This window comes from Mobula birostris, chromosome 6, assembly GCF_030028105.1.
Source record: "Mobula birostris isolate sMobBir1 chromosome 6, sMobBir1.hap1, whole genome shotgun sequence".
In the NCBI taxonomy this organism is placed as follows: domain Eukaryota; kingdom Metazoa; phylum Chordata; class Chondrichthyes; order Myliobatiformes; family Myliobatidae; genus Mobula; species Mobula birostris.
The window spans coordinates 61,993,222-62,006,574 of NC_092375.1; positions in this window are offsets into that span (position 1 = coordinate 61,993,222).

A 13,353-nucleotide genomic window follows, 5' to 3' on the forward strand; every position below is an offset into this window, starting at 1 on the left:
ACTTCCTAGTCAAAAAAACAGGAATATTCTGAAATAAATATAAAAATTTCGGTAGAATCATCATTTTAACTGTATGTATACGACCAATAAGTGAAAATGTAAGTGGACTCCATCTACTAAATAAATACTTCATAGAGTCTACTAAGGGAACAAAATTAGCTTTATAAAGATCCTTATATTCTTTAGTGATTATAATACCTAAATATCTAAAAGAGTCTGAAACTTTAAAAGGAGTATTATCACATATAGAAACAGAATCATTTAAAGGAAACAATTCACTTTTACTAAAATTAATCTTATATCCTGAAAAACCTCTGAATTCAATCCTATTCCTTTAGCCTGTTGTCTCAGCCAAGTGTTGACATCATGTAGAGGGAATTGAAGTGGTTGGAGACAGGCTTCTGTGAGAGTGGGAATCTCAGGAGAAAGCCACCAATGAATTGACATGTGAAAAATACCAATGCTGTAGATTTTATTAAGTAAATTACAAGTGGTTTAATACTATGTCGGAAATGCATAGAAAAAGATGGATGATAGGAATATTTTGATAAGTAAGTAATGCTTCCCAGTGGATTTAATCTCTAATTGATTCCTTGCCATTGTAGCAAAAATGTAACAACTTCATAGATGAGTTTGAAATTTATGTAATCATTGTAAGAGAAGTAATCAACACAATAAACTGTATACAAAAGATCTTCAAAGCATCTATAGATACAGAGTGTAAATGCTGTCTATAATCCTTGTTCAAGAAAGGATAATAGGATAACCTTAGCAAGTTCGATTTAATCTCAGTGGTAATTTAAGTTTTAGAAACAGTAATTAGAGACAAAATTAATAAAAATAGGCACGTTGATAGATTAAACAAAGTCAGGGTAGACTTGTTAAAGATATAACTAGTTTGATACAGCATTTGATACAGAATAGAAAGGGCTGATGAGGGAAGTATGGTTGATGTGCATGTAGACTTTTAAAAATACAAAACATTTTCACTTGCGGTCTTGTCTTCAAAACCAGAACCAAAGAAACCGGAAATGTGGAGATATAATCGATTAAGTGACTAGAAACAGACAACAGAGTGAAATGTTGTTCTTTAGGCCAAGATTAGTGGACTTGAACTATCATGGCAAAAGGTAATAAATTGAAATACATAGCTAATTGATTATAGAACAGAGTCAAGGGCTGAAGATCCTACTCTTATTCTTGTGTTTTATTTTAGTCATTTTTATCCCCAATTGTAGTTGCCTCATCTTAAACAATTGGTAACTTGTTTGACAAATGTCTTAGATCTAACAAAGATATCTACCTTATGCATCATTGAATACATTATGCTTCTTTGTTTCCAAGAAAATATTTCAAGTTTTATTCAAGGACTTCACCAAAATTGATACTTTATAGAGTGCTGCATGGTCAGAGGCACTACCACTGGAAGAGACATTAAACTGAAACTCTGTCTTTTGAATTGACGCAGACTGGGAGAGGGCTTTGCTGAAGACGCAGACTGGGAGACCGCTTTGCTGAACACCTACGCTCTGTCCGCCAGAGAAAGCAAGATCTCCCAGTGGCCACACATTTTAATTCCACATCCCATTCCCATTCTGACATGTCTATCCACGGCCTCCTCTACTGTAAAGATGAAGCCACACTCAGGTTGGAGGAACAACACCTTATATTCCGTCTGGGTAGCCTCCAACCTGATGGCATGAACATCGACTTCTCTAACTTCCGCTAATGCCCCACCTCCCCCTCGTACCCCATCCGTTATTTATTTTTATACACACATTCTTTCTCTCACTCTCCTTTTTCTCCCTCTGTCCCTCTGACTATACCCCTTGCCCATCCTCTGGTTCCCCCCTCCCCCTTTTCCTTCTCCCTAGGCCTCCTGTCCCAGGATCCTCTCATATCCCTTTTGCCAATCACCTGTCCAGCTCTTGGCTCCATCCCTCCCCCTCCTGTCTTCTCCTATCATTTTGGATCTCCCCCTCCCCCTCCCACTTTCAAATCTCTTACTAACTCTTCCTTCAGTTAGTCCTGACGAAGGGTCTCGGCCTGAAACGTTGAGTGTACCTCTTCCTAGAGATGCTGCCTGGCCTGCTGCGTTCACCAGCAACTTTGATGTGTGTTGCTCTGCCTTTTTAGATAGATTTGAATGAGCCTATGATATTTGAAGAAGAATAAGGTGCTCTCCTGATGAATCTGCTTTGCTCATTTTTGCTCATTCAACTTCAAATAAATGTTTTTGTGCCACATGACCTTAGAGCAGATTTGAGTAAAATAACAAATTATTGCGAGTAATGTGAATCTTTTTTCCCATTTTAGAACAGGCCTTTTTACTAGCCTCTCTGGAATCTTGCCCAAAACAGAGAACAAGGTATTTATTATCTGAATTGGGGTTATAAATCTGTTTTGGACTTTGTTTACAAGAAATGTGTACAAATGTAAGGCACATTGCTGATCAGATTATCTGGGGGCAATGGAAAGCCAGACAGCCTTAAATCTTTCTTGTAAAAGTTAGGATAATTTATGCTGTTTTTGTGAATTCTGGTTATATGATGCTATGTACCAGAGATGCTGCTGCAAGCAGGCCTTTCATTGCACTTATGTATTTGACAATAAACTCAAATTTGATTTTATAGCCACCATAAGAGGCTTCCACAAAAAGGGGGTAGGTATTTATTTTAAGTCACTTCAAGGCCATGCAACTCTGGCCAACTGTTAATCTGTGTCCAGTTTCTCAGCCCCTCATCTCATTGCTTTGTGTTGCAGCCGGCAAATTTTCTAGCAGGTATTCCCCTATCCACCTGGCACCACAATATAGGCAAGGATTCAAACTTGTACATGGGTTAAAGCCGGTAACTTGCTCAAGCTAACCTTAAGTTAGTACACACATTATTTTCACTGGCTGAGGAAAATTAACAGAGGTTGAAATTCATCTTTGGTCACCTGTCCTAAATGTCTAATAAAGCAGCAGCTGTTTATCGAAGTCTGTTTCTGGACCTGGGGTTTTGGAAGCTTTGGATGTGGACTTTGTCTTCCTGACATGACAGCCTGGCTCAGAGGCAACAACAAGGATAATGTTGAGATTTCAAAGTCAAGCTGCTTATAAGACTGAAAATACATGCTTCACTGAGCAAGTGCCATACTCTCAGAACACGTCTAACCAACCTACGTAATCTTTTGGAGAGCGAGTTGCTAAAATGCTATGAAATATTGTTTGAGCTTTGGTATTCTCAGCCAGTGTTGTACAGATCTGAACTACTAAAGCAGCAACTTGAATTTCTCAATAACATTTTGGTGTGCTGTTGCATGACCTATACAATAAGAGCATAGTACTATAAGACATAGCAGCAAAATTAGACCATTTGGCCCTTCGAGACTGCTCTGTCATTCCATCATAGCTGAATTATTATCTCTCTTAATTACATTCTCCTACCTTCTTCCCATAACCTTTGATGTCCCAACTAAATCAAAAACCTATCCACCTTGCTTTAAATATATTCACTGACACGACTTCCACAGTTGTCTGTGGCAATGAATGCCACTGATTTACTACCCTCCGGCTAAAGGAATTCCTCCTCTTGTCTGTTCTAAATGGACACCCCTCTATTCTGAGGATGTGCCCTCTGGTCCTAGATGTCCCCACTATAGGAAAAATATACTCTATCCAGACCTTTCAATACTCAATAGGCTTCAGTGATATCCCACCTCCCCTCCATGTTCTTCTAAACTCTAGTGAGTACAGGCCCAAAGTCATCAAACACTCTTCATATGTTAAACCTTTCGTTCCTGGAATCATTCTTTTGAAACACCTCTGGATGCTCTCCAATGTCAGCATATGCTTTCTTAGATAGGAGCCTGAGACTGCTCAAAAACTCCAAGTGTGATCAGACCAATGCCTTATAAATCCTCAGCATTGCATACCTGCTCATATATTCTAGCCCTCTCAGAATGAATGCTAACATTGCACTTGCCTTACTCACTAGTGACTCAACCTGCAAATTAACCTTTAGGGAATCCTGCATGAAGACTCCCAAGTCACTTTGCACCTCAGATTTTTGAAATTTCTCTCCATTTAGAAAACAGTCTACGCATTTATTTCTCCTACTAAAGTGCACGACCACACACTTCCCTACACTATGTTGCATTGGCTACTCTTTCTGTCTAAGTCCTTCTGCAGGCTCCTTGCTTCCTCAAAATTGCCAACCATTTCACTTATTTTCATGTCATCTGCAAACCTACCCACAAAGCCATCAATTCCACCATACAAGTCATTGAATGATAACATGGAAAGAAGTGGTCCCAACACCAACCACTGTGGAACACCACTAGTCACCCGCAGCCAAACAGAAAAAGGCTCTTTTTATTACCTTGTTTTGCCTCCTGCCCATCAGCCAATCTTCTTTACATGCTAGAACCGTTCCTGTAATATCGAGGGCTCTTATCTTCTTAAACAGTGTCATGAGTGGCACCTTGTCAAAGGTCTTCTGAAAATCCAAGAAAACAATATCCACTCACTCTGTTTGGCAATCCTGCCATATTAGTCAGGCAAGATTTCCCTGAAGGAAACCATGCTGATATTGTCCTAGTTTATCATGTGCCTCCAAGTACCCCAAAACCTCATCATTAATAATGGACTCTAACATCTTCCCAACCACTGAAGTCTGGTTAACTGGCTTGTAATTTCTATTCTTCTGCCTCTCTCCCTTCTTAAAGAGTAGAGTGACATTTGCCATTTTTCTGTCCTCTGGAGCCTAGTGAATCTTGAAAGATCATTACCAATGCCTCCAAAATCTTGGCTAATTTTTTCAGAACCTTAGAGTGTACTCCATCTGGACAGGTAACTTATCTACCTTCAGACCTACAGATTCCCAAGCACCTTCTCCTTAGAAATAGTAACTTCACTCACTTCTGTCCCCTGATACTCTTGAAATTTCTGGCATACTGCTAGCTCCTTCCATAGTGAAGACTGACACAAAAAAACTTATTAAGTTTGTCCGCCTTTTCTTTTTCCCTTATTACCACCTCTCCAGAGTCATTTTCCAGTGGCCTGATGTCCACTTTGTCCTCTCTTTTTTTCATATATATATATGTCTGAAAAATCTATATATATGTCTGAAAAATCTTTTGGTATTCTATTTTCTTGTTATTGGCTAGCTTACCTTCATATATCATCTTTTCTCTCATAGTGGCTTTTGTAGTTGTCTTCTGTAGGTTTTTAAAAGCTTCCCAATCTTCGTATTTCCCAACAATTTTTGCTCTATTATATACCTTCTCTTTTGACTTCCCTTGTCAGACAAGGTTACCTCATCCTCCCTTTAAAATACTTCTTCATCTTTGGGTTGAAGAAGATGGTTAGATTAGATTACAGTACAAAACATTGACTGTACATTTCTCTCCACAGATGCTGCCTGACCTGCTGAGTTTCTTCAGTTTTTTGTGTGTTATTTCATTTTGCTTTCCATCAGCCATCTGTAAGTGTACACTTGACTTCTGTAGGAAGCCAGAACACATGTATAACCGGTTCTCCAGTAAACTGCTAGTAGGTCACTCATGTTCTGCATTTCACCACACATGACCATGCTATGGTGCTCCCTTCTAAATTCATATTTGTCAGTGATGGCATGACCCTCTGTGTCTCTATGCCTGTCTCTGGATATCTGCTGCTACTTCCATATGATCACAAACTCTTCCCTTGCATTGCCAAAGGGAACTATATCCCTAAGTATAGTGTCCTTTCTGTTAAGTATCTGGTGAGCAGGTAAACTGTGAAATCTACAGTAGATTTGGGCATCAGTGCTAAGAGATTCAAAAGAGATTCAAGGTTATTTAATATTATTTCCTATATACAAGTGTAAAGGAGAATTAAATAATTGTTACAGCAGAACTGATGGAGCACAAAAACACAATAAGAAATAGAACACAATAACAAAAAAACATAATAATATAAATACATATGTTTATATACCACATGTATATTGATTGTATGTACATAAAGTGACATTAGATACAGGAGTGTCTGTACATAAGGTGACTTTCAACTGCTGGCCATTTTCTGGCATCTTTCTGTATATTTGCCCTTGATGGTGGGAGGGCTAGCACCAGTGATGCATCGGGCAGTTTCGACTGCCCACTGTAGAGTCTTCTGACCGCATCAGTGCAATTTCCATATCATGCAGTGATACAGCATGTTAGGATGCCAGGGAACTCAGACCAGTCCTCATCGAGGAATTGGAAGTGGAAAGGCTGAGAGTTTTAGGTTCCTGGATGTCAACATCTCTGAGCATCTATCCTAGGCCCTCTTTGTAATCGATGCAATTACAAAGAAGGCACAATAATGTGTATGTTTCGTTAGGAGTTTGAGGAGAACTGCCATGTCACCAAAGACACTCGCAAATTTCTACAGAGATACCGTCAAGAGCATTCTAACTGGCGTTTGAATTCAAGAGCAGGGAGGTTATGCTGCAACTATATAGGGTACTGGTGAGGCCGCACCTGGAGTACTGTGTGCATTTCTGGTCTCCATACTTGAGGAAGGATATACTGGCTTTGGAGGCAGTGCGGAGGAGGTTCACCAGGTTGATTCCAGGGATGAAGGGGTTAACCTATGAGGAGAGACTGAGTGGTCTGGGACTATACTCTCTGGAATTCAGAAGAATGAGAGGGGATCTTAGAGAAACATACAAAATTTTGAAAGGGATAGAAGTAGGAAAGTTGTTTCCATTGGTAGGTGAGACTAGAACTAGGGGACGTTTACTCAAGATTCAGGGGAGAAGATATAGGATGGAGATGAGGAGAAACTGTTTTTCCCAGTGAGTGATGAATCTGTGGAATTCTCTGCCCAGGGAAGCAGTTGGGGCTTCTTCACTAAATATATTTAAGATACAGTTAGTAGGTTTTTACATAGTAAGGGAATTAAGGGCTATGGGAAAAAGGCAGGTAGATGGAGCTGAATTTACGGACAGATCAGCCATGATCTTATTAAATGGCGGGGCAGGGTCAATGGGCCGGATGGCCTACTCCTGCTCCTATTTCTTATGTTCTTATGTTCTTATTTGGTATGCTGCACAGGACTGAAAAAGCTGCAGAAGGTTGTAAATTCAACCAGCTCCATTATGGATACTAGCCTCCTCAGCATCCAGAACACTTTCAAAATGTGATGCCTCAAAAAGGTTCCATTCATCTCCAAGGATCCCCATCACCCAGGACATGCCCTAGGGAACTTATTGCTATGAGTGGCTGTGGAGACCACGACATTGGGTGTATTTAAGGCAGAGATAGATGGGTTCTTGATTAGCCAGGGCATCAAAGGGAATGGGGAAGAGGCAGGGGAGTGGGGCTGACTAGAAGAATTGGATCAGCCCATGATTAAATGGTGGAGCAGACTCGATGGGCCAAGTGGCCTACTTCTGCTCCTATATCTTATGGCCTTATGCCTTCTTCTCATTGCTACGATCGAGGAGGATGTACAGGACCCTGAAGACACACATTCAAGCTGTTTCAGGAATGTTTCACTCAGCATATCCCCTCCACCATCAGTTTTCTGAATAGACTCTGTGAATACTTCCTCAGTATTTTTTCTCTCTTTTTGCACTACTTATTTATTTTCTTTACATGTACTTTTTATTACCTGTTATTGCAATGTACTGTTGTTACAAAATAGCTAATTTCACAACACGTTCCAGTGATATCAAATCCTATTCTGATTCTGTTATCTATTGTGCATCTGTAGAAGTTGTGGAAGGGTGGGATGGAGCATCTGAACATTAGATATGAGCATTATTACAGTGAATGTTGGGGAAAGTGTGTGACAGGGACATAGTGAACTGATCAATGACCCATTCCAGTCATGCGCTTGGTAGGATGTGATATTTTGGCAGATGCTTTCACTGATTATTTGTGCAAAGTAATTGAAATTCTTGTGGATTCTTCATTCAGGCTCTTGACTTATCACACTAATTTATTGGCATCTGTCTAGTGAATAATCTGACATGACTAATTTTGCACCTTAAAGGCTTGGAGTCTACTTTTCCCCATGCCATACCACTCTTCAGAGCCTTCACAAAACAGCCAGCATAATCAAAGACCCTACACATCCCACACATTCTCTCTCCTCCCTTCTCCCATCCGACAGAAGATACAAAAACTGAAAGCACATATCACCTAGCTCATGGATGGCTTCTATCCCACTGTTATAACACCATAAGACTATAAGACCATAAGATATAGGAGCAGAATTAGGCCCATCGAGTCCACTTTGTCATTTCATCATGGCTGATCCAATTTTCCTCTCAGCTCCAATCTCCTTTCATACCCTGATCAATTAAGAATCTGTCAACCTTAAATATACATAAAGACTTGGCCTCCACATCTGCCTGTGGCTAAGAATTCCACAGATTCATCACTCTCTGGCTAAAGAAATTCCTCCTCATCTCCGTTCTAAAAGGACACCCCTCTGTTCTGAGGCTGTGTCCTCTAGTCTTAGACTCTCCCACCATAGGAAACATCCTCTTCACACCCACTCTATCGAGATCTTTCAGAGTTATCAGACTAGACTCTTGAGCGGACCTCTTGCACAATAAGATGGACACAACCTCACAATCTATCTTGTTTTGATCTTGCACTCTTTTGGTAGATTTACACTTCCTTCTGCATTGTTACTGTTTTGCATTAGTCTTGCTCAATGTACTGTGTAATGCTTTGATCTGCATAAATGGATTTTCACTGTATCTCAGTACATCTGATAAGATTAAATCAATACCAATACTAATACAAGCACCTGCTGCATCCCCATTTCATCTCTACTTAAGGAGGCGTTGGTTAGCTTTAACAGCTTTAACTAGAGGCAAACGCTCATGAGTACTGCAGTTCAACAGCATACGTAGAACTGGCTGGATCTTCTGAATGAGGAAGCTTCATAAAATTGACCTGATGCTTGCCTTATAATATAAAGATGGAATTTCATTTCTCAACAAAATTCATGAGCTTGATTTAGCACCCAATTCCTTAAGATTAATTTTGCAAAACGTTGTGTGATCATGACCCCTACATACTCTGCCAAAGAAATGGAATCTTCTTATTAATCATTTATGGGAAGTTTTCAAAATTTAGATGAGAAAGGAGTGTAACTTCCCATGCGAGATATGCATTGCTAATCACCCCTTAATTTCTCAGATGTACTGTTTGTTATCCTGGTGGAAACACAACAGCTAATGTGTCAACCACAAACTCTCACAGATAACAATGTGACAATGATAAAATAATCTATTTTAGTGTTGTTGGTGGAATGATAAATTTTGATTCAGACACTATGGGAACTTACTTGCGTTGTTCAAAATGTAGCTAAGCATGTCCACTACAGAAAACGATATCAATGTCAAAATCTTCTGATTCAGGGGCACTAATGCTACTCCTGTGGCAAGCTAGGAATTAGATGAGGGTAGGTAATCACCTCATCCATACCACTTCAGGAAACTGATATTCTAGACAATAAATTGTACGAACATGACATAGGAAGCTTTAACTTGACTGCATTTCATGCCCCTATTCCATGTAGGAATTTGAAACTGCTTTACGACGCAAATGTTAAGTTTGTCGGTGATTCTGTTGGCTGGATACATCTTGTATATATGCTCTGCTGTAATTTGTGGCTCTTTCAGCTGTCATGAGTCAGTGCTAAAATGGGTATCTCTAGTTTCCTAGCAACGATCTTTTTGCTGTTGTTTCTCTGTTAAATAATCTTGGCTTAGAAATTACATTAAAGAGATTTTCTGATATTAATTTGGAAAGTGGTCATTCTGTTGAATGATCAGTCCCAATGTAAAATGTGTTGCTTTTTGGTAGCTATTAGTGTTCCTAAGGTTGTCAAGCCAAGGAGTGGTAGTGGGGACAAGCTCCCACTACCTAAAAGTGCTCCTCATGGCATGCGACTCAAATAGCCTCTGACAACCAAGTCCAACTCCTGGCCTTCTCGTGTGGCTTAGCCTCTAAGCCTGGCTGAACTGTTTCTATTGACAGCAGAAGGGGCGAAGGCGGGTCCTGGCACCTTAAAACCAATGCTTTGGGTAGATGGAGCTCGTCAGCCTGGAAAGGCAGTCAATCTAAGAGAGGGAAAACTCTGATTTCAAACCTCCACTGCCTTGCTGCCATACCCACTTATGGGAAAGGCTTCAGGAGTAAACCCTGAGGACAAATCCGGAGCTGGAGTCCCTAAGGCATTCTGGCAACTCCTGCGCCGACACTGGTGCCAAGTTGTTCAACCTGATCTAACTTAGGTCAGTTAGAAGAGTGGGCTGAACGATGGCAGATGGAGTTTAATGCTGATAAGTGTGAGGTGCTACAGTTTGGTAGGACTAATCAAAATAGGACATACATGGTAAATGGTAGGGCATTGAGGAATGCAGTAGAACAGAGTGATCTAAGAATAATGTTGCATAATTCCCTGAAGGTGGAATCTCATGTGGATAGGGTGGTGAAGAAAGCTTTTGGTATGCTGGCCTTTATTTGAGTATAGGAGTTGGGATGTAATGTTAAAATTGTACAAGGCACTGGTGAGGCCAAATTTGGAGTATTGTGTATAGTTCTGGTCACTGAATTATAGGAAAGATATCAACTAAATAGAGAGAGTACAGAGGAGATTTACTAGAATGTTACCTGGGTTTCAGCACCTAAGTTACAGGGAAAGGTTGAACAAGTTAGGTCTTTATTCTTTGGAAAGTAGAAGGTTGAGGGGGGACTTGATAGAGGTATTTAAAATTATGAGGAGGATAGACAAAGTTAACGTGGATAGGCTTTTTCCATCGAAAGTAGGGGAGATTCAAACAAGAGGACATGAGTGGAGAGTTAAGGGGCAAAAGTTTAGGGGTAACACAAGGAGGAACTTCTTTACTCAGAGAGTGGTAGCTGTGTGGAACAAGCTTCCAGCAGAAGTGGTTGAGGCAGGTTCGATGTTGTCATTAAAAAAAAATTGGATAGGTATATGGACAGGAAAGGAATGGAGGGGTATGGGCTGAGTGCAGGTCGGTGGGACTAGGTGAGAGTAAGTGTTGGGCACGGATTAGAAGGACCAAGATGGCCTGTTTCCGTGCTGTAATTGTTATATGGTTATATATGGTTATAAGTTGTATCGGCCCTTGCCCTTCCCTTGGACAACATCAGTGGCGTGGAGAGGGGAGACTTGCTGCATGGTCTTACAACTGCTGGTCTTACACAAAACCTTACCCAGGCCTGAGCCCTGGAAACCTTCCAGGCACAGATTCATGGTCTCACGAGACTAACGGATGCTACCACCAGTGTTCGATAACTATCCTGGTGGCCACCTGGCTTCTAAAGTCAATTGCAGCCTCCTGATTAATAAAATAGCTTCTTTCATTTTCATGGAGGACTTGGGAGTGGCCACTTAAACTGCATTTCGTGCAGGCAATTAAATTGTTTGTCCTGCAAAGCAGTGGAAACATTTGCTGAATAATATTTTTGGTGAATTCAAATTTTAAAGTAAATTTATTTTGAAAGTACCTATATGTCACCATATACAGCCCTGAGATTTGTTTTCTTGCAAGACATACTCAGTAAATTCAAGAACCACAATAGAATAAATGAAAGACTGTATCCAACAGGGCAGATAAACAACCAATGAGCAAAAGACAACAGACTGTGCAATCACAAAAGACAAAAATAAACAAATAATAAACAAACAAACAAATAAATAAGCAATGAAGATCGAGAACATGAGATGAAGAGTCCTTGAAAGTGAGTCCATGGGTTGTGGGAATAGTTCAGTTATGGGGCAAATGAAGTTGAGTGAAATTATCCCCACTGATTCAAGAGGGATAATAACTGTTCCTGAATCTGGTGGTGAGAGTCCTGAGGCTCCTGTAACAACTTCCTGATGGCAGCAGTGAGAAGAGCTGGACAGCGCCCAGTCAGTGGGTGGGAGCACGCGGAGAGAGCTACGTTTTCACTTCGGCTCTCACTCAAGATTAAAAAGGTAGCACTTTGTGGCAGTTTTATGGAGTTGGACTGTGCCCAATCAGTGAGGAAGATTCTTTAGAAAGAGTGAATAAAAATAAGGCAGGGGCAATCAGAATGGCCATTGCTGTGAGTCAGCAAGTGTTGGAGTGGCTTTGGCTAATCAGGTTTAGGTGAGGTCAGGCTTGGCTCTTTTTTACTCTTCATTCCTCATCTGTTAGGGCACAGGTACTGTTGTGTATTTAATATTTTAGTAATATTTGAGTAATCTTGTACATACATTGTTTAAGCATTATTGTTCATTTAAATAATTCATTATGGGTTATATGTAAACATACACTAATTGCATATGTCATCAGGCATCCATATGATACGTGCCCATCTCGCTTAAGGTAAAGACTAAGTTACACCCGCAGTTTGGACTCCTGTGTCTTCCTTTGAATTAGTTTAATGCTTTTAAGTAACAAAACATCACTTTGGAGATGAGTTATTTTTAAAATGAACCCGAGACAGCTACCATCCTGTTAAAATGCAACAAGACATTCAAACTATAAAAAAGGTGAGTAAAAATGCAGCCCAACACTTGCAGAAGTATCAATTTTTTAAAAAAGGCCATAAAGGGAAGAATTTGGGGTTCATAAAGAATGAGTACTGGGTGATAATAATAAAAAAAGCAGTAACGATTGGCTGCATCGGAAAGATTGACCAGTTTGATTACACAACAGGTAAATGGCTCATGTATTCTGAGCTACTGGAACGGTATTTTGAAGCAAAAGAAATAACCAATGAGAAATGAGTACCAATGTTGCTAAGTGCATTGGGTTTGAAGGCATACAGTTGTTTCAAAGTTTGACTGCTCCAACCCAACCTGCAGAAATTAGATTTCCTGATATTGTCAAAGTAATGCAGGAGCACTTAGAACCGAAGCCACTGTTGATTGCAGCTACTTTAGGTTGCATAAGTGGCACGAAAAGGAAGGGGATTCCATTTCAGTATACATGGCTCAACTGAAGAGATTATCTGAGCATTGTCAGTTCAGTAGTGGGCTTAATGATGCACTGAGAGATCATTTAGTCTTAAAAGACTGTCCAAACTGAAGCACAACTCACATTCAAAAGAGAAGTGGAAATCACTGTTTCAATGGAAACCGCAGACAGAGACACAATTGAGTTGCAGTCGGGAATGAAAGTGAACGTGAACAAAATCACATCGTCTGAACAGAAACTGACATGGCTGAATAAATTGTTGTTGCTGTTGTGGCAAGGGTTCAAATACACCAAGCAAATTAGATTTAAAAGTGAAGCTTGTAGAAAATGCAACAAAGTAGGACTTGTACAAAGAGCTTGTTGAGCAGACAAAAGTAAACTGACTGCTCAGGGAAGAGAAAAAAAT